Source organism: Gracilinanus agilis, chromosome 4 (assembly GCF_016433145.1).
Source record: "Gracilinanus agilis isolate LMUSP501 chromosome 4, AgileGrace, whole genome shotgun sequence".
Lineage (NCBI taxonomy): Eukaryota > Metazoa > Chordata > Mammalia > Didelphimorphia > Didelphidae > Gracilinanus > Gracilinanus agilis.
The window spans coordinates 83053980-83075979 of record NC_058133.1 but is presented as its reverse complement, the minus strand read 5'-3'; the positions used below and the strand labels follow the sequence as shown (position 1 = coordinate 83075979).

Here is a 22000-nt window from a genome sequence, read left to right as displayed (position 1 = left end):
TGGTTGGAAATAAAATGAATACTTCCGATGATATAAATTTTTAGTGTTTACATAAACAAAATGGGTCAATTTTGAATTAAAAAGGAAATAAATAACTGGGGGGGGAATTGTTGCAATAAATTTATAAGGTCTGATACTCAAGAGATAGAGGGAAAAAATAAATTATATGTATGTATGTATGTATGTATATACATACATATAAAGAGCCAGTCCCAAATAGATAAATGGAAATGAATAGAAATGGTACCCTGACAAAAGGGAAAGGGTAGGGTAAGGTGTGGGAGGCTTGAGGAGTGAAGGTTTGGAATAGCTTCTGTGAAAAATAAAACAGAGAATCATTTAGGGAAGAATAAAAGACTGATCTGTTGGCTGCAATGAGGGCTAAGTTAAAAGTTGTATAATAACTTCATACTATACCCAACTAATATAGTTGTTGAAACTTCTTCCAGTTCCATTAAGAAGCATGTAAGTAATTAAGGAGGGTGAGCTTTAATAAAGCAAAAGCAACACTAGTTCCAGGGACTGAGAGATTAGAGAATAGAGAATAGAGAGAGAATAGAGGACAATGTGGAGTTGAATTGAGTAACTTTAGCATGATCATTGAATAGCATTAATTCAGTGCAGGGTTAGTAGCCTGAGAATTTCCTGCAGAGGTATTAGAAGTCTAGATAAGAGAAAGAATATATTGAGGAGGAGTGAGGCAAAAGGATAGATAATAATGATTGAGAATTATGATCAGTTAAAAGAATATCAGGAGTTTTTTATTGGGAAAATGGAATACTTGTGGAGAATAATGAGATTCAAGGTATGGAGAATGAGGAGATCCTATGGAATGAAGGAAGTCATGAAATTTAAGGAAACAGAAATTGAGAAGTTATGGAGTGTGGGGAAGCATCGAAATGGATGGTGAATTCTTCTAGTGTGGTTTCTGAACTCCTTGGAAAAAGAGGGACAATGATCTGGGGGCTATTGTACAAAAGCCACCATGATCTGAACAGGGTAGAAAATTTTAATAAAGTGAATTTGAAAGGAGAAAAGGCTGCTTAGTAAAAGCAGCAAAGGCAAGCATGAAAGTGATTAAGGAGAATATTCTAAATATCCCTCCAGCACCTGTGGAAAAAGACAAGAACGATATATGAGTCAGTCAGCCAATAAACATTTATTAAGTACTTACTATATGCCAAGCATTGTGTTAATTGCTAGTGGTTCAAAAGAGAGTCAACATGCAGATAACTAAGTTATATATAAGATATATTCAGGGTAGACAAAAATAATTTGATTTCCTCTTTTAATCCTGTCCTTTCTCCTTTCACTCTTCCCTCCACACCAGAATTTTGCTTTTAATCACTCCCCCTTTCTCCCTCGCTTATTTTACTCTCCTTTCCACCACCTCCTTTCTTATTCCCTTCCTACTTCTCTTTAGGGACTTTTAATCACCCCCCCAAAAAATTTTCCTTCCCTTATATTATTCTCCTCCTCATACTCCCTTCCTTGTTCCCCTTCTAATTCTCTATAGGGTAAGATAGGATTCAATACCACAATGAATCTGGCTGTTCTTCCCTCTCTGAACCAATTCCAATGAGAATAAGGTTTAAGTATTACCTGTCACCATCCTCCTCCTCCCCTACTTGTAATAATATTCTCCCCCATCATGTGCCTCTTTATGTGGTAAAATTTACCCCACTTTACTTCTTTTGCATTTTCTTAGTACAATTCTCTTTTTCCTCTGTTTTTTTTTACATATCATCCTAAACAACTTAATACCACACTCTCTCCCTATGTGTATTTTCTTTAACTACTATGATAATGATAATAATTTTAAGAGTTATAGATATCATCTTTCCAATAGGAAAATAATCAATTTGACCTTGTCAAAGCCCTTATAATTTTTCTCTTTCTTATTTGCCTTGAATTTTGTATTTGGACATCAGATTTTCTGCTTAAGTCTGGTCTTTTCTTCAGGAATGTTTGGAAATCTTCTATTTTATTAAATAACCATACTTTCTCTTAAAATTATATAGTCAGTTTTGATGAGTAGGTGATTCTTGTTTATACACCCAATACTCTTGCTTTCTGGAATATCATATTACAAACACTTTGCTCCTTCAATGTGGAAACTGTCAGATCTTGTGTAATCCTGACGGCTCCATAATATCTGAATTATTTCTTTCTGGCAACTTGCAGTATTTTCTCTTTGGCCTGGAAGCTCTTGAACTTGGCTATAATATTCTTAGGAGTTGTCATTTAGAGATTTATTACAGGAAGTGATCTGTAAATTCTTTCAGTGTCAATTTTGCCCTCTTATTCAAAGAGTATCAGGGGAGTTTTCTTGGATAATTTCTTGTAATAGGATGTCTAGGATTTTTTTTGTCATGACTTTCAGAGAGTCCAATAATTCTCAAATTGTCTCTCTCCCAGATCAATTTTCCAGGTCAGTTGTTTTTTCAATGAGATATTTCATATTTTCTTCTATTTTTTCATTCTTTTTTTATTTTGTTTTATTGTTTCTTGATGTTTCATGAAATCATTAGTTTCAACTTGCCCAATCCTAATTTTTAAATGAATTTCTTCCATGATTTTTTGATCCTCCTTTTCTATTTGGTCCATTCTACTTTTCATAGTACTCTCTTCTTCTTTAGACTTTTTTGCCTGTTCTTCCAGTAGGTCAATTCTGGTTTTTAATCTGCTTATTTCTTCATTTGATTTCAGTGTCTTTTTTTCTATTTGAAAAATTTTGAGTTTTAAACTATCTTCTTTTTTTGCATTATTTTCATTTTTTCCCTATTTTCTTTGGTCTTATTTGGTTTTTGAACTCCTTTTTGAGTTCTTCCATAGTTTGTGACCAATATCCTTTTTTTGGGAGATTTTGCAAGTGTTTGCTTGCTTCTTACCATCTCCCATTGCTTCTGGTTTTTGTTCTTTTTCCACGTAGAAAATTTTGAGGGTCAAGAATTTTTTTTTTGGCTGCTGTTTGCTCATTTTCCTGCTCAAGGACTGGGAGATCTGCAAGTTGTTGGACATTTCTGTCTTAGCTTCTGGCACACAGGGTTTTGCCCTGGGACTATCTTCACTGCCATGTCAGAGGCTAGATTGTACTCAGTGCTTTGGAGCTCCAAACCTCACTTCCAATGCCTGGGATTTCTAAGGGTAAATCTGAGGTACTCTTTTGTTGAAGTAGCCTGTGTCCCAGAATCCCAAGGTTGCTTAGGTCCTGGTTTTATGTCTAGCACAGTAGGGGTGGGGGTCGACCTGCACTTTTCCTTGTGCAGTTTTTCCCCTGGTTCTCCTTTATATCATGGAAATCCACTCTCTCTGCCTACCTTTCACACTGTGTTCAGTGGAAGAGTCCCCTCACTGGTCCTGCTTTGAATCCTGTCCTTTTGAGGTACCTTTTAAAGATTGGTTTGGAAGGATATTCAGAGCAGTTTCAGGATTTCACTGCTATTATGGCACCATTTTGGCTCTGCCCCACTGAAAATAATTTGAAACAGAAGTTATTAGCAGTTAACGGAGAATGGGGGAGAGGATAGGGAAAGGCTTCCTGTAAAACATAAGATTTGAGCTAAGTCTTGAAGGAAGCAGAAAAGCCAGGAGGTAGAAATGGAGAGGGGGGTGGGGGGAGCAATCTAGACATGGGTAACAACCAATATAAAATCATGGAGACGGACAATTGGGTGTTATATTCCAGGAACAATGAGCAGTTCAATGTTGCTGGATAGTAGAATACATGAAAGGGACTAAGACTAGAAAAGGGACCCATATGTAAGGGGAAGAGGGGTAAAGTAGTATAGCCAAACACAGACAGAAAAGCAAGGGAAGGACAGTCAGTTGGGGGAGACAAGGTCTTGATGAGGGCTTATGACAGAAAGAAGACAAAAATGAAGTGGTTTGTTCACTAGGGATAGAGAAGTCCAGAGAGCACAATAGAAGGAATGTGATAATGAGATTAAATCTACCCTGCCCATTCTTAAATCTAATTACCAAAAGTATAAACAACTCCACTTAACTCTCAAGTGAGGAGGTCTGTGACCCACATGTGCAAAAATGGGTAACAAATCAGAATTGACTGACTGCCCCCTAGGCAGTCCTAAGAAAAGTGTCTATTGTGATTGGACATATAAACTAAGAGGAAGGCACAGGAAATGATGAAAGAAATGGCCTGGACAAATTGAAAGAACTTCTGGGGCTTGCTCTCTTGGCTGCTCACTTCTTTTAGTGGTGGGTGACTAAGATCTAGAGGAGCTCCAACCACTGGCTGAGATGTTGGACTAAGTGAAACTGTGTTATAGCAAAAAACTTATAGAAATATTATAGCTTATAAGAATATTATGGCCAAAAAGCTAAACTTGGCAATTAAGCAGGGGGTTTTGGATAACCTCATGCCCAAGCGGGTCAGTTATCTCTCTGACTCAAAGTTCCAGGGACACTACCCAAGCAGGCCAGTTATCTCTCTGACTCAAGGTTCCAGGGAGACAACTCCTGGCTGACAGCCCAGGGACACAACTCCTAAACGGAACAACCTTGAAGATTAAGAATCATATCCTGTGGCACCTGAAAGCATCCCCTACTCCCTCTGTCTAACTATTAGCTCACTCTAAGACAAAGGCACCTATATCCTAGAAACATATATATTCCCTCTTCTGAATGCATGCTTCGGGACTCTCTTTGCTGAGTTTCCCCAGTGCGTACTGGCAATAAAGCTTTCTCCTGCTTTGATTGCATTGTCTCGTGTGTTCCTCTGGAGGCCACCCATTTTGAACCCTAACAACTGCTGTTAATCTCTCCCTTGGAATTACATGTGGTGAGTGCAAAGACTAAATCTTCCTGGACATCTCTAAAGAAACTATTCTTTCAAAACAGACTCTGTGACTGAAGCTTCTGCTTCATTCATCTCCTGTCCTCCAGCCTTGGGCTCAAGGCTGAGCCTTCTCCTACTGAGGATTAATTAGATCTGCCTGGGTTGAACAAGGAGACCTGAGCAAATTACTTAGTGTGTTAGATTACTTATCCTATCCTATCCTCTCTCTGATTTCTTATTTTATTTTCCTCTTCTCATTTGTAAATAAACTTCCAGAAAAGTCATTTTGACTTGAGGTTATTCTTTAATTGGAGATTGACAATTATTAAATTCCCTAGCGACCAAATCTTTTAATAGTCACCCAACCAAAACCCCTTTTTACTCCTTATAGGAATGATCAAGATTGTAATAGGGCATGGGTTGAATAGGAGTAAAGAAGATTAGGGTTAATTAAGCAGGCATTAGGAGTTGAAGATATTTTGTTTCTTATGTGGTCCATGTTTGAATAACACAATGATAGGGAGAAAAAGAAGGTGATAGAAGATGTTGAGCCATAAGATTAATAGTATATGGCAGGTAAGTAATAATGCTTGTATTTTTGAGTGGTTATTGTTGGCAAGGACCAAGGAAATAATATCTTCATCATTTCTACCTTTTCCTTCTATGTTCTTAGAGAAGAGCAATTGGTAAAGTTGACAAAAAAGGAAAAGAACAATTGTTGGAGGCAATGTGGAAGAATAGCTACTCTGAAATGCAATTTGGTATTATACAAAAGTTATTAAGCTCTGCAAACCCTTTGATACTTTTACTTGTCTCATGTGTCAGAAACTTAAAGAAGAAAGAAAGGACCTATATGTTCAAAAAAATTTACAGCAGCTCTTTATGTGGCAGCCAAGAGCTAGAAACAAAGTAGATGCCCATCAGTTGGAGAATAGCTGAATAAAACATAGTAGAAGAAGATAATGGAATATCACTATGCTATAAGAAAAGACAAAAAAGGGGACAACCAGGTGGCTCAGTGAATAGAGAGTCAGGCCTGGAGACCAGAAGATCTGGATTCAAATTTGGTCTCAAACACTTCCTAGCTGTGTGACCTGGGCAAGTCACTTAACACCATTGCCAAGCCCTTACTGCTCTTCTGCCTTGATTCTAAAACGAAAGATAAGGGTTTTAAAAAAAAAAGACAATAAGATTTAGAGATACCTGGAAAGGCTTCTGTGAACTGATGTAAAGTGAACAGAACCAAAGTATAATTATTTTTTCAATGACTATAATTATGTAAAGAAAAGCATCTCTGAGGAATTTTAAGGACCATATTAATGCAATGATCAGTCATGTGCTGGACTAAAAGCTCAGAAGGAGATATTTTCAGACTCAGCTGATGAGTATATTTGTTTTCTGTGGCCATACTTATTCATTTCAAAGAGTGGCTTTTGCCTTTTTTTTCTGTTCAGTAGCAAAGAGAATAGAGGGTAAAGAGTGAAAAAAATAGAAAAAAAAGTAAAAACATGTTAATGAGCCATTAAAAATAGACCCAAAAAGTACAGAAGGAATTTCAGAAGGAGGCACAAACAAACAGGGCAGTGTTGGAACTAGCATTTATATTTGAATGTTACATAAAATCTGCACATGATGGGAAAAAAGGCAAACTAAAGTTCGTTCTTTCATAGAAAAATCTCCTGTTTTGTTTTTCTGTATATGTTGAAATGTTCATGTTTGTTGATCTTTATTAAGTTAATAATTTTTTTTACATTATCTAAGAAACTAGTGGGAATAGGAGAAGTAGGAAAAGCAGACAGGCATGTGGAATGTCTTACATAACAAATCACTGGTTAGTTTCTTGACAGGGCAGACAATGCCTGACCAAAGGAAGGATGTGGGAAGGTAAAGATACAGCAGGCCTTAGTTTCTGAATACACCAAAGCAAAACACTTTTGGAAGCAGTCAAGCTTCTGGGGGAGGGGAAAGGAGGAAGTAAACAAGCTAGAATTAGAAAAATTCACATCTTATTAAGAGGAAGAAACAAAGGAAAAAACAAAGAATCATCATCTTCTGAATATAAACTCTGTGACAGAAGAAATATTGAAGCACATAATTCTGCAAGTATCAGAAGAACAGACCAGAAGAATAAAATGCACTATTAAAGAAGACAAGCATACAACAGGTAATGGAAAAACAATTTTAAAAGTAAGAGTATTGGATTCATAAGAAATATTTGTGAAGTGTCTATTGATATTTTCTTGGTTTTATTTGATTATTGGAGAAAAAGTTTAAATATATAAATAAATGTTTATAATAACTATGATTCAAATGAAGTTGGTCTGTGAATGCACTTTCTAATTATTAAGTGTAAGTATAAATTCAAATTATTTTATTATAGAATATATAAACTGAGAAGAACTTTAGGGACTAATTAATCCAACCAACTTCTCTACAAAAAAAAAATCCTTCTTCATCATATCTAATATATCTTCTTACCTGAAAACCTCCAATGAGGGGAGATCCATTATTTCCAGGGATAACCTATTCCATTTGAAAACTAAACTAGTTCTAATTGTTAAAAAGTTTTTCCTTGCTTTGATATTAGATTTTTTTTAACTCAAGTATACTTTGAATTCAAGTCCCATTATTTAATTCAGGCCAATGATTTCCACTTGTTACATTCTCTTTGAACCCCATTTCAAATCCCTGGATGATAGCTATGCCTCTCAGATTTGTGTCATCTGCACATTTGATCATTTAAACTTTTATCCATGTCACTGAAAAAAATGTTCAGTAGTAAAATCCCAACACAGACACTTCCTTGTAGACCTCCTTTAAAGCTGATTTGAAACCTTTGAGGGCTACACTTTTGAGTAAAGTCATTCAAATAATTCTACATCTTCCTAATTTTGTGATCACTTTTACTTTACATCTCTCCATATTGCCTGTAAGCATAACAAAAGAAATTATATTCTTACGCCTGTTCATAACTACTATATGCCTTTACTCTGGTCATACATCCATGACACTAGTCTTTTTTTTAAAACTCTTCTTTTCTGTCTTAGAATTGATACAAAGTCTTCATTTGAAGGCAGAAGAATGGTGAGGGCTAAGTAATTGGGGTTAATTGATTTGCCCTGGATCACATAGCTTGGAAGTGCCACATTTGAACTCAAGTCTTCCCAACTCCAATCCTGACACTCTATCCATGATGCTACCCTACCTGACCCAATGGTCTTACAATGTAGTATGTTGACCACTCTGGGCCTTTAAAAAAATTCATCATTATCCTATTGAAGTGACTTAAGGAATGGCAATATTTCTTAAAGTCAACTCATTTTCAGGTTCCCAGCAAAGTTTTAATCTTTGCTTCTTTAAATATATGAGAAATTTAACAGATACTGATTCAAAACTGATCTCAGGTCTGACAAATGATATTTGACATATTTCAAAAAGTAATTTGGGATTTGTAATACTGAAAGCAAATAGTTAAGGTGTGCCAGGACAATTCTAACCAGCTTATGATAGTTGTTAAATTTGTAGTGTAAATTTTTTGTGTTTAGAAAATTTTTAGTGTGAATATTTATACTACAGAAACACACAATCAGCCATAAATCAGGGCTTGTTTTGTTGGTTATCTAGACTTGGGAAAGTGTTAATAGTGGAGGATAAACTTTAAAATGTGTGTACAGAGATCCTTTGTTAAAATTTACCAACTCACAAGCCCTATATATTACTTTATAAACATTTCTTAAGCTTAGTAGGAGTGCAGCAGAAATTCAAAGAATGAAGTATGACTGAAAGGTTGGTTACTAAGTAGATGATAACAAGAATAAGAATAATTGCATTTATAAGCATCTAAGATTTGCAAAAATACAGTTATCTCATTTGAGCTTCCCAACTTGTAAATATCATAGGATCTTTAGGTTAAGATCTAGAAGAGATCTCAAAGGCCATCATCCAATGCCCTCATTTTGTAGATGAAACAATTGATGCCCTGAGGGATGAAGTGAAAGGTAGCAGTCAATGTTTATCTTGGAAATGCCACCCTCCGCACTCCAGGCCAGATACCAGGACTTTGTCCTGTGACTATTTGTTCAAGTGTCAGACTGAAAATAAGAAAAATAACTAGATCTCAGAAGACAACTACAGGATAGGAAGAGGAAAGGTGTGAAGATCAACCTAAATTTTCATGGAAAGGGGTAGGGAGATCCTAATTTGAGCAGTTTGGTTATCAAAATTATTGCTATCAGCTTATGGAAAAGATAACATTTCTTCCCACTGAGTAGGCTTAAATATAAATTAAATATGTTAAAACCCAAGCTATTAATGAAAGTGAAGGAATGACAGAATCCTTTGAGGTCTCCTCAGTTATAACAGTAATTCTCCATCACTCTTACACTGAGACGAAAATGAAAATTGTTACCAAAGACAAATATATCTCCAGAGAAACCATGGTATAACCATGGAAATGGAGCTTCTTTTTGATTCATTAAAGGAAAGGCTGCCTAAAAATTTTTTTGGCATATAGGGAACAAGATGTATCCAATCCTTCCTGTCTGATCATGTAAAAGGGAGATGGTGCCTGCTTCCATTTATCCCCCCATGTCATTTTTTTTTTGATAGCAGGTCTCCCTATCTCACCCATGATTAGCCATGGTCCAATCCCACTACTGATGGGCATGAAATATTTGATCTCTATTTCCAACATGGGCCCATTCACCCTTCCTTAGCCAGCTTGATGGGCCCTTGCTCCCACGGGGACTGATATCTGATTTAATTCAAATACCAAATAGTCTGAGCCCACTATGGCATAGAGATGACAAGGTCAAAAGATATGCCAGCCTCAGCTTCCCAGTGTCAAGGATTCTAAGCATGCAACATCATCCTTGGCCCATATCCTCTGATTCTTCTAATAAACCTCGTTACTTCCCTTGTGTAGTCATTTCTTACAGCTCTGATTTGAATCTAAGAATTGCCTGGCTTGTCCATCAGGCTAATTAATACCTTCTCTCCTCCAAGACCTTCTTCCCTTTCTCACTCACCTTCATTCCTTCCCTCGCTATTGGTTTCTTCCAATTAGATAACAAACCTGGACAGGTCTCCCGATCTTAGATTAAAATTCTTTTTTTTTTAATTTTTTAAAGATTTTTTTTTAATTTTTAAAGATTAAAAAAATTTTTTTAACATTTTTAAATGTTCCATCTCTCCTCTCCCTTTTACTTCTTGATTTCTTGAAAACTCAGTATTGGAAGGCACCTCAGAAATCATCTAGTTCAATCAGTATCTAACCATAAGTCCTCCCTAAAACATCCCTGACAAGTGGCAGTCCAAGAGACTTGAAGAGCCTCAGTGAAAAGGAACCCAGCTAGGTGGTAGAGTAGATACGAATGACAGGCCTGAATTCAGGAGGATCTAACTTCAAATTTACCTTCAGACACCTACTAGCTGTATGACTCTGAACAAATGTCTTCACCCCTACTTGCCTCAGTTCCCTCTACTGTAAAATAATGATGATGATGATGATGATGATGATGATGATGATGATGATGATGATGATAATAATAATAGCACCTACCTCCCAGGGTTATTGTGAGGATCAAATAAAATTAAATAATTATAAAGCACTCAGCACAGTGCCTAGAACATAGTAAATACTATAAAAATATGAGTAACATTATTATTGTCAATATTATTACCTCCCAAAGCAACCAGTTCCTCTCTTAATCAATAGCTGAAATTGGCTTCTTTATAATTTCTACCCTGTAGTCCAAGTTCTGTTCTCTGGAGACCAGGGGAACAGGTCTCTTCCATGTGAAAAGCTCAGGCTAAAACATATCCTCAGTTCTTTGCCCTTCTCAAATGGAGCTAAGCTCCATATACCTACTAGGTATTATTCCTAGTTCTACTTTCTAGAATCAAGCTGGACAAGTCTAATCACTCTTCAATATTGAAAGTCCAAAGCAAGCATCCTCTTCTCTTTTAGCTGATCCACAATTGCCTTCAGGTATGCCTGGATGTCCATAACTATCCCTGGCTTAAAGAATGTGCTGGAATCAGCTCTATCCAGCACAAGTCCATTTTTAAAATTTCAATTTGATCATTTACACTTAAAATTAGCAAATGCTGATATAGTTTTGGTCTGATCTTAGGAAAGAAATGGAGAAAATGCTAACAATGTAGATTAAACATAAAAGAATCTACATTCTTTTGAGACCTGGTTGTTAAATATTTACCAGCACACCTTTGTATACCATTATCTGTAATCATGGAATTTATGCTAAAAGGAATATATAGTATCATCTAGTTAAACCTTTAACTCAGGAATAGCTTCTAATACCATTAACATCATCTATCTGAATGTTTTCAGAGACTAGGAGCTCACTTTTTTTTTTTAAAGGAAGACCTTTTCATCATTTTCATCTATTGGCTGAAAGGCTCGATTTTCTGGCACTTCTATCTAGAACAAATGTGAATTTGGTCCACCTGACTCTGAATACACTTGTTTGGCATTAGGTTCTAATTAAAGGACTCCTGAATCACACATTTGAAGAATTGTACATGGGTCTAAATAGATGCTTCCAATTGGTTTTGTTGGTTTCTTTTTTTCCAAGTTTCACTGTGATCAGATATACTCATAATTAAAATGGGAGATATAAAATTCTTTTTGCAATTAAAAAATCTCAAGATTAAAATGAAATCATGTCTGTAGATATTCTTTTCAGTGCATGAAATGTTCTTCCTTCCTTTACTGAAGGGGTAGAGGATGACAGATGTGGATGTTTATACCATCAGATAAGGGCATTAGTAAGCTTTGCTATACTACTATCTTTTTTTTTTTTTTAATCTTTATTACAACAGATGACTTGCTGCATAGGAGAAAGGAAGGGAAATATTTCAACATGTAGAAGGAATGTATTTAGAAATAACTATAATATAAATATAAAAGATTAAAAGGTTAGATAATTTTAAGTGCTATCAAAATTCAAAATATTATTATCATATCCAGTTGGTTGCTTTTTTATATCAGTGTATATACTATTAAACCAGCTGGAAAATGGAGGAGTTAGTTTTCAGCTTTATAAGCTAGATTACATTTTTTTATAGGATTTCAAGTTCCCAGGTACTCTTACCCCACCCCCAAAAAAAACCCAAACCTTTACTATAGATTCTAAAGCAGAAGAATGGCAATAGCAAGGTGTGGTTAAATTATTTGCCCAGGGTCACAAAGCTAGGAAGTATCTGCCAGACTAAACCCAGGCCTTCTCAACTCCAGACCTGGTACTCTATCCACTGTGCTACCTAGATGCCCACCCCCCAGCCCCCAACCATGTACTCTTAAATAACACAAAAATTGGGTACAAATTGATTTTTTCCTCCTAATCACACTTATTGAAATTTTTTAATATTTTATTTTCCAAATTACATATAATAACTATTTTCAACATACATTTTCCAAAATTATGAGATCCAAATTGTCTCCTTCCTCTTTTCCCTCCCAGTCCCAGAGTTATTAAACAATTTGATTTGCATTATTATACATGTATTATCATGTCCATATTGGTCATTGTTGTAAGAGAATATTCATATAAAACCAAAACTCCAAAATAAAAGCACAAATAAAATAAAGTAAATAGTCATATGCTTTGATCTGCATTCTGACTCCAACAGTTCTTTCTTTGGGGGGTGTATAGCATTCGTTGTCATAAATCTTTCAGAATTGTCCTCATTGTATTTCTGAGAGTAACTGAGTCTATCATAGTTGATCATTCCACCATATTGCTGTTACTGCATACAATGTTCTCCTGGTTTTGCTTATTTCATTCTGCAATCAGTACATGTAGGTCTTTCCAGTTCTTTTTGAAATCATCCTGTTCACCATTCCTTATAGCACAAAAGTATTCTAACATCATCATATAACACAATTGATTCAGCCATTCCCAAATTGATGGACATCCTCTCAATTTCCAATTCTTTGCCGCCACAAAAAGAGCAGCTATAAATTTTTGTATAAGTAGGTCCTTAATATTCTCTCTCTCTCTCTGTCTCGCTCTCTCTCTCTCTCTCTCTCTCTCTGTCTCTGTCTCCCTCTGTCTTTCTCTGTCTCTCTGTCTGTCTGTCTGTCTGTCTCTGTCTCTGTCTCCCTCTGTCTGTCTGTCTGTCTGTCTCTCTCTGTTTCTCATCTCTTTGGGACACAGATCTAGTAGTGCTATTACTGGATCAAAATATATGCACCTTTGGGCATAGTTCCAAATTGCCCTCCAGAATGGTTGGATCAGTTCATAATTCCTCCAACAATGCATATATCCCAATTTTTTTTTTTTTTTGCTACATCCCCTCCAACATTTATCATTTCCCTTTGCTGTCATATTGGCCAATCTAATAGGTATGAAATGAGACCTCAGAGTTGTTTCAATTTGCATTTCTCTAATCAAGAGTGATTTAGGGGGCAGCTGGGTAGCTCAGTGGATGAGAGCCAGGCCTAGAGATGGGAAGTCCTACGTTCAAATCTGGCCTCAGGCACTTCCCAGCTGTGTGACCCTGGGCAAGTCACTTGACCCCTATTGCCCACCCTTACCACTCTTCTGCCTTGGAGCCAATACACATTGGTATTGTGATGATGTGCTGATGGAAGGTAAGGGTTTTTTAAAAATGGAGTGATTTAGTATACTTTTTAATATGAATATTGATAACTGTGATTTTTTAAATCTGAAAACTACTTGTTCTTATGCTTCGACCATCTGTCAATTGAGGAATGACTTCAGTTCTTATAAATTTGAGCTCATTGAATTTCTTACACAGGATGCCAATGTACAATCATCGCTTAAAATTGATTCCTAACAGAGATAAAAAGAATTTATGTTTACAGGAAGGCTGTAAGCTCTTTATTTCATTGGCCTATCGCTAATGGACACAGTTTGCTAATTCTCTTGTGTCAATCCTATTAGCTATTCAGAGCTATTTCTGCAAGGTCATCATCCAAGGACCTCAATCCGGGCTTAGATTTATCTGTGTGTCATAGGAATACAGTCAAAAAGAAATTCCCTTCTGCTGAAAACCATTAAAGGTATCAGTTGATCCAGTTACAATTGGAGGCAGACAATCAAGGGCAACAGGTAGGCCTTTTTTTGGTCACTTTAATGTATTTTGTTTTTATGTTACATAAATTCATAGGTTATACTCATTCCTTCAGAGGTTTCTTGTGACAAAGTCAAGATGGTAAATGAAATGAATCATACAGACTGGTCAATCAATTATCCCTTAGATTTAACTTGAGGAGGTAAAAAAGATGAACTTCTTATTACACTGCAAAGCTATTCTTATAATCTTAAAGAGATATCTGGGGCACTGAGAAGTTAAAAACCAGTAAAGTGTCTCAGAGAGGACTTCAACCTAGGTCCTCCTAACTAACTCAATACAGTACTCTGAAAAGCGAATGCCTGATGTTTATCTCTGCCACCTAAAACCAGTCTATGTTAATCAGTCTCCTCAAGAATTAGAGTGGCCTATTTCAATTACTCAAACCTCTGAAGATCTTTAGCAAGGCAATAGATGAAGCTTTGGATTTAATTTGGAATTAAATTTGGACTTTGGAGATCCTTAGTTCACAGTAGGAGGTTGGGATGGGTTTGGGGGACTAGAAGCACTGTTAGTTGAAAGGCTCTTGGATCCAGGGTCATTTAAGCTATCTCCATCAAGGAGGTAGTAGAAAGAAGGGGAGAAAAAATGCAGTTTCTTCAGGGGTTGTCCCACAAAACTTTCTTTGTGGTCAAAACCAAATCCAGATATAGTCGGGAAACATTTAACAAAATATATAAAAATTCAATACAATATAATGAAGAAGATGATACTATATTTAAATATTTAATATTTTTCAAAAGTATTTAAATTTAAATATGTAAAATAAAAATATATTTTTAAAACTAGATATTTAAATAAAACTAACTTAATTTTGGTCTTCTAAGTCAATCTGTAGCCCACAGAGATCCATTTCTATTTGTTTGACACCAATGTGTTGCTCATACCTTATCATGGCACAGGAAAAGATCAACTGTTAGAAAATGTGAAAAAAAATTAAACCATTTGTCAGACTATCTATGAGACCTAATTGAGAGGCAACATGGTACAATGGAAATAGACTCTAAAGTCAGAGCACCTGGGTTCAAATCTTTGCCTTCCACTATTACTACTCCCTGTTACCGGTGCAAATCATTTAACCTCACCCTACTTCAAATTTATCATCTATAAAATGAAGGGATTGGGTTAGATGACCTCTGAGATTCCTTTTAGGTCTTTTTCATTTCTTTTGTAACCTCTGGGGATTCCTGAAGTAAAGTTGCTGAAAACTTGAAAGCAAAAACTACTAAGCATCCCTTGATGTGTCTTGAATTGGATAAGAGATCTTCTCTCTCCCCTTCTTCCCTTGATTCTCTCAAAGGTGATTATTATTAGGCACTCCATTTTATTAGATCTACACAACTAGCTCTAACAACATTTTCGGTTTGAATTGTGAAAGTAGCTGATGCAGAGTTCTTCCATTGTTTTGCAAGAAAGCGTTTTAATCTGCAGAATCAGCTTTTATTTATAACATCTCTTTTTAAAGACACATGGCCCAGACCAAAGCAGACTATTCTTCATTTAATTTTATTCCTTTTTAAAAAAATATGAATTCTTTTTCCACAACGTGACAAATGTGGAAATATGTTTTATGTGATAGTATATGTATAACCTATATCAAAAGATTACCATCTTGGGGAAGAGGGAGAGGAAGAAGGGAAAGAGAGAATCAGAGACTCAAGATATTAGAAAACAGGTGTCCAAAAGAGGTTTTTTTACATCTAATTGGGGAATAAAGGGGAAAAATAAAAATGTGACATCACAGATGACTTACACTTGAGAGTTAGCCTCATCCCAGCAAAGGATCAATCCAACATGCTGGAATCTGTATGATACATTGCAAAAGGCACTCTGTGGTTACTTTGTTATGCTATAATCTAGTTGAATATCACATAGAAGAGAAAAAGTGGTGTATAGGATGGATACAAGCAATCTTTTTTCACTATAACCCTTCAGAAATTTTTGTTAAATTGTATTTATAAGTATTTACTGTAGGGGCAGTTAGATGGCTCAAGGGGATAGAGTTCTGGTAGCTTGGAGTCAAGAAGACCTGAATTTGTATTTGCCTTCAGACACTTACTAGAGCAAGTCACTTTACCTCTGCCTTAATCTGGAGAAGGAAATGGTAAATCACTCCAGTATCTTTGCCAAGAAAATCTCATGGACAGTATTGTCCAAGGGGTAACAAGGAGTCAGAGGTGACTGAACAAGTCAACAACAACAAAACTGAATCTGGATTTAATCTTTCTGGTGTAATTCTGCTCTTATCTAGAAACTATAAAAAGCCATTAAATATAGATTAAAATGGAATTCACATGAACTGTAACATAAAATGTATTACCAAGGTTTTTTAGACATAATGAAGAAATTTTAAAACCACAGATAGGAGAGCTCTTAAATTTCTAAAGGAAGTCTGCTACTTTCTTCATTTCCTCCAGAAAGGCCAGGAGGAAGTCCTATGACCACTAGTGATACTCTTTGCCTGATATCACCCTCACCTCCTCCCCTAGTTCCCCGCCATTTGAAGTGCTCACACAATTTCTATTTCTTTTAATAATACAGAGTACTTTCCATCTCTATGCCTTCAAGACCCTAGCATCATCATCTGATTTACCATGTAACCTAAAGACCTCTGGGCTTTGCCATCTCCTGTCCCCTTGTAGGCTTTCCTTTCTTTCTTTTCTTTTCTTTTTTTTTTAAATCCTTAACTTCTGTGTATTGGCTCCTAGGTGGAAAAGTGGTAAGGTTGGGCAATAGGAGTCAAGTGACTTGCCCAGGGTCACACAGCTGGCCTCATAGGCTTTCCAAACCTTTCCATTGGCTCCACAACTGAACTTTCTTTTGTGTGCTATCTCCCCAAAATAAAATATGAATGCTTTGAGAGCAGACACCATTTTGATTTTTCTCTTTTTATTCCCAGCTCTTAGCATCGTGTTTGACACATAGAAAGTACTTAATAAATTCTTTTTCATTCATCCACTGCTTCAGTTTCTGAAAACTCATTTTTCTCTCCCCCAGAGTAAACATAAAGCATAACCAGGTGAACACCCAACAGGTGAACACCCAACAGATGGTTTTTTTCAGGATGCCTCTTCTGAGAACTATTGTTTTCTCCAGGAAGAAATAATTCTTGCTGAGGGAGATATGAACAAATGTTGTGAGGTCCACATTCAATTTTGCCTTACTAGTCCTGTGACCTGTAACTTCTCCAATTTCCAGTTTCTTCATCTGTAAAATGGCCATATTAGTAGTACTTATTTCACTGGGATGTTGTTAAGGATCAAATGAAATAATGCTTATAAAAAGACTTTGCAAAACTGGCATTTAATTGTCAACTATAACTGTTCCTGAGTCCTATTAAGATGCTGCTCTTTGAAATCAAAGACTAGTTTTTATATTTCTTCGTATCTCCAAAACTTGGAATAATCCAACAAGCATTTAAGACAACAAAAATTTATTAAATACCTATTCTGTGCCAGACACTGTTAAGCATTAACGATACAAAGAGAAATTAAAAACAACAACAACAACAACAACAACAAAAACAATCCCTACTGTCAAGGAGCTAATAGTCTAATAGAACTTGGCCCATTTGTCTGGAAAATAGAACTATAAGGGAATAATTTGTATTCAGCCTTGAAAGTTAGGCCAGGGCCTAATGGTGATGAGTTTAATAAATTCCAAATAGGGGAGTTCCAATTTTGTTCTAGAGTATTCTAAGAGGCCCAACAAGACCTTGATTAGAAGAGTCCTATATCTGTGGTTGGGTTATATTCATTTGATAGGTGTATGTAGAATGCATTAGAATGAGGGAAGAGGCAGCACTCTTTATTTTCTGGGACTTCTAATGTCTTTTGTTAAGTTGCAATGGTCATTACAACCCATTCAAGAAAGTAAAAGGTGAAAAATGAGGCCAGAAGAAGCTATTTGTGAACTGAGAGTTTTTTTCAGATGCTAGATGTTAAGGTTGGCAGTAGAAATTCCAAATGTTGCTTTCTTCCTTATAAACTTTTATTTCAAAACAGATTTAAAATGCAAAAATACAGGCCCTTTGTACCATAAAAGGAAAGAGAAGGAAAAATGGGAGGAAAAATGCATTAAGATCTGCAAAATGTTGTATAAGGCAGATCACTTTACAGAGAGAGGCTGTCCAAAATTCTCACATCTCTTTCCACATATAGTCACATCAAAGGGAAACCATTTAGAACTGGTTGAAGAATCATCTAACACTTGTGATTTTCTTGAGTGATATTTAAGCACATATTTCTTTCCACATCAGCTTACCACTTAAACAATCTAAGTTAAATAACCAAAATATTTTGATATTAACATTTGAAATTACATTATAATTCAAATCTCACTGATGACTCAATGAACTGGTTTCCTATTTTTTCAGAACAAGTTTTTAAGCTCTTGGTTAAAAATAGATCCTAATTGGAACTGCTGGGTGGGTGAACAGATAGAGCACCAGGTCTGGAGATAGAAGGTCCTGGATTTAAATGTTGCCTCAGACACTTTCTAGCTATGTGACCCTGGGCAAGTCACTTAGCCCTAATTAATTGCCTAGCCCTTATACTCTTCTGTCTTGAAACCAATATTTAGTATAATTTCTAAGATTAAAGGTAAGGGTTTAAAAAACAAATAAATGCTGATTGTTTTCTTATTCCTGAAAAAAAACCCTCTACTAATGTAGAACTTCAACATTATTGGTCAGTCAAACTAGTGATATAAAGTAAGTTGATATCAAACTGTTATGATGGGTGCACTGTAGCCATGGGTAAGACAGGAGAATAAAATACTCATTGGAGAGAAGTTGTTCATCCATATAAAGTTAATGGATATTTTGGGGCGCAATTTAAGTCATGTCAGGAGAGGGAATCCAATGGACCTGAGCATAATCACATATGCAAAATATCTATAAATTCTAAGTATGAGGAACTCTGGATACAAGTATTTTCTCTTCAAACTGACTCAGAAAATAAGACCCTGTAGAGCCACAGATAAACTAAATGACTATCCCAAGGTTATACTACTACAAATGTGTCAGAATGTTCACTTTGTATAATTGGAAATCTTGGTGGACCTGCTGTAGTAGTTTTAAAACATTTGTTGCACTTTCTTGTTTTGGATCACAAAGTCACAGGACTTAATTTTTTTTCTTTTTTGTAACTGAGCTAAAAAGGACTGCTTTTTGGCAGGGGGCAGATGAAGGTTCACAGGAGCCCTTTCACTTAGTAGGGGCAAAGACTGTTTCCCTTTTATTCTTTCTTTCTTTTTTTTTTTTTGGTTAAAAAAATGTATGAAGCAACAAGGCACTTGGCTGATGCTGCTGGGATTTGAAAACTTGCCTTTTTTTAAAGAAGAAAAGAGAATTTGCCCCTCTATGGGAAGCTGTGTGCCCCCTCCCCAAAAAAGTCAGCAGGCTCCTGGGTAATGTAGTTCAAAGGTACATAATTTCTAATTATACAACCTCCATCTTTTTTACTACAATCTTGAAGCCCATCAGCTTGACCAGTCAGGATCTGAACCTTGGCCTTCTTGATACCAAGCCCAGGACTATATGTACTATGCCGAGCTACCTGTAGGGAAATAAATAAATAAACAAACAAACAAACTAATTAATTAATTAATTAGTTAACATAGGAAACCAGTCCTGCTGTATCAAGTATTTCAAATATTTTGTTTCTTTTGCTCTGCTATTCCTTTCTCTGTTAAGGGGCATTGTCTACAGCCAATCAATAAATATTGTTTTAGTGGATACTTGCAATGGGCCCAGCCTGGCATGCCACAAGGGCATGAAAAATTATTGATATGGCATGTACCTACAAGGGACTTTTAATCATCTTGTGGGTACAAAACTTGCACCCCGGAAACAATCATAGTACAAAAGGGAATATGTCAAAGGTGAAAATGACCTAAAGCCCCCAAATTGGCTCTCTGAATCTAGCTCCATCCCAGGTAGTTGAAGGCAAACAGAGGCCAAGTATTTGTGGGTGATTGTCCTATAGGACTTGGATGACTCTGAAAATTTCCCTATGTCCATCAACACCTTTTGCAATCAGATTTAGTTTTCTGGCATTTGTTCTCACCACTTATCATCCCATTAGGTACTCCTTTCAGGGGTCCACTGAGAAATTGAAGTTTTACACTTTTGGAGGCTCTGGGTTTAGCCATCTGCCATAAATCAGTTAATAATCACTGACCATCTGAAGAGGGTCTAGGGAGATGGAAAGTGAGAGGCAGAAAAAAGCAGGAACATGAGACATAGCAGGAAAAGGCAAAATAAGTGGAAGAAGCAGAATAAGGAGAATTAACCCCTTGGTGGGGCTGAAGTGTAGAGAAGGCTGCCCCTGAAAGGAAAGGGGAAACGGGAATAAACTTTGCTTACTCCTCAGTTTTAGCCACCAATCAGACATTCTTGCTAATATAAAGTTGTTGCAGTTAGTATTTTAGAGGTAACTTGCTCAACATTGGCTTGGTCAATGGAAAGTGTCAATTTACTGAAGCATTTGATTCTTAGAGAACTATTTAGGGCCTCTGGCTAATCAGAAGTGTAGACATATTAACACCATTTGGGACCACTCCCCTCCTGGAAGCACCTCTCCTGACTGAATAGTGGTCTGGTAGGGCGGCATGTGCCTTCATGTGCTCAGGAGATGGAAAAGAATTTATTTTAAACCTCAATACAAAAGAACTGTCTTCTTGTAAAAGTATGACTTCTTGGCTGTCTTACTCCTGTCTATTTTCTGGGTTTTACCTATTTAGGGAAAGATGCCAATTAAGTCATCAGAAAAGAAGCAATGTTCTTGTTTGGGTTGTTAATCTCTTCACCACTTACCTTTTAAAACAAAATTCAGATTAAAGTATTTTCAACAATACCCCTAATTCCCATCCCAAAGCACTACATATATATATATATGTATATATATANATTTAGGGCCTCTGGCTAATCAGAAGTGTAGACATATTAACACCATTTGGGACCACTCCCCTCCTGGAAGCACCTCTCCTGACTGAATAGTGGTCTGGTAGGGCGGCATGTGCCTTCATGTGCTCAGGAGATGGAAAAGAATTTATTTTAAACCTCAATACAAAAGAACTGTCTTCTTGTAAAAGTATGACTTCTTGGCTGTCTTACTCCTGTCTATTTTCTGGGTTTTACCTATTTAGGGAAAGATGCCAATTAAGTCATCAGAAAAGAAGCAATGTTCTTGTTTGGGTTGTTAATCTCTTCACCACTTACCTTTTAAAACAAAATTCAGATTAAAGTATTTTCAACAATACCCCTAATTCCCATCCCAAAGCACTATATATATATATATATATATACATATATATATATGTTTTTTTTCGGTATCTGGACAAATGGGAAAATATAAATTATAGTGTCAAGTATTTATTTATTTAAGTTTTTATTTTGAATATTTTCCCCTAGTTACATATTTCATGTGTTTTCCTTCTCCACAAAATCCCCCTAATTCCCCTTAGCTGACACACAATTCCACTGGGTTTTACATGTATCATTGATCAAGACCTAATTCCATCTTAATGATAGTTGGATTAGAGTTATCATTTAGTGTCTACATCCCCAATAATATCCCCATCAGCCCATGTGTTCAAGTCGTTGTTTTTCTTCCGTATTTCTCCTCCCAAAGTTCTTCCTCTGAATGTGGCTAGTTTTCTTTCTTATAAGTCCCTCAGCCTTGCTCTGGATCCTTGCATTGCTGCTAGTACAAAAGTCCATTATGTTTGATTGTACCACAGTGTATCAGTCTCTGTGTACAATGTTCTCCTGGTTCTGCTCCTTTCACTCTGCATCAATTCCTGGAGGTCATTCCAGTGTCAAGTATTTATTAAGGACCCACTCTGTGGGAGCAGCAAGGTGACTCAGTGGATGGAGGGCCAGGCTTAGAGACAGAAGGTCCTGGGGTCTAATGTGACCTCAGACACTTCCTAGCTAGGTGACCCTGGGCAAGTCACTTAACTGCCCTTTACCCTTCTTCTGTCTTGGAACCAATACATAGTATTCATTCTAAGATGAAGGTGAGGGTTTAAAAAAAAGAATAGCGACTTTCATTTTTATCTTTGCAACCTTAGCACCTA

The 22000-nt window shown here is 36.3% G+C and overlaps 1 protein-coding gene across 2 annotated transcripts in view; it reads left to right on the top strand.

The window, feature by feature from the left end:
* Positions 1-6778: 6778 nt before the first annotated feature.
* The window catches only part of PDC (phosducin), a 30585-nt gene continuing 15363 nt past the window's right edge, over positions 6779-22000 (top strand). Inside the window, exon 1 of one of the 2 annotated variants that reach the window (XM_044672892.1) lies at positions 6779-6962. The gene's annotated coding sequence lies outside the window, so the exon portion shown is untranslated. Of the gene's footprint in view, positions 6963-13815; positions 13897-22000 lie in introns of those variants that run through there. The other variant, XM_044672893.1, reaches the window with a different exon arrangement.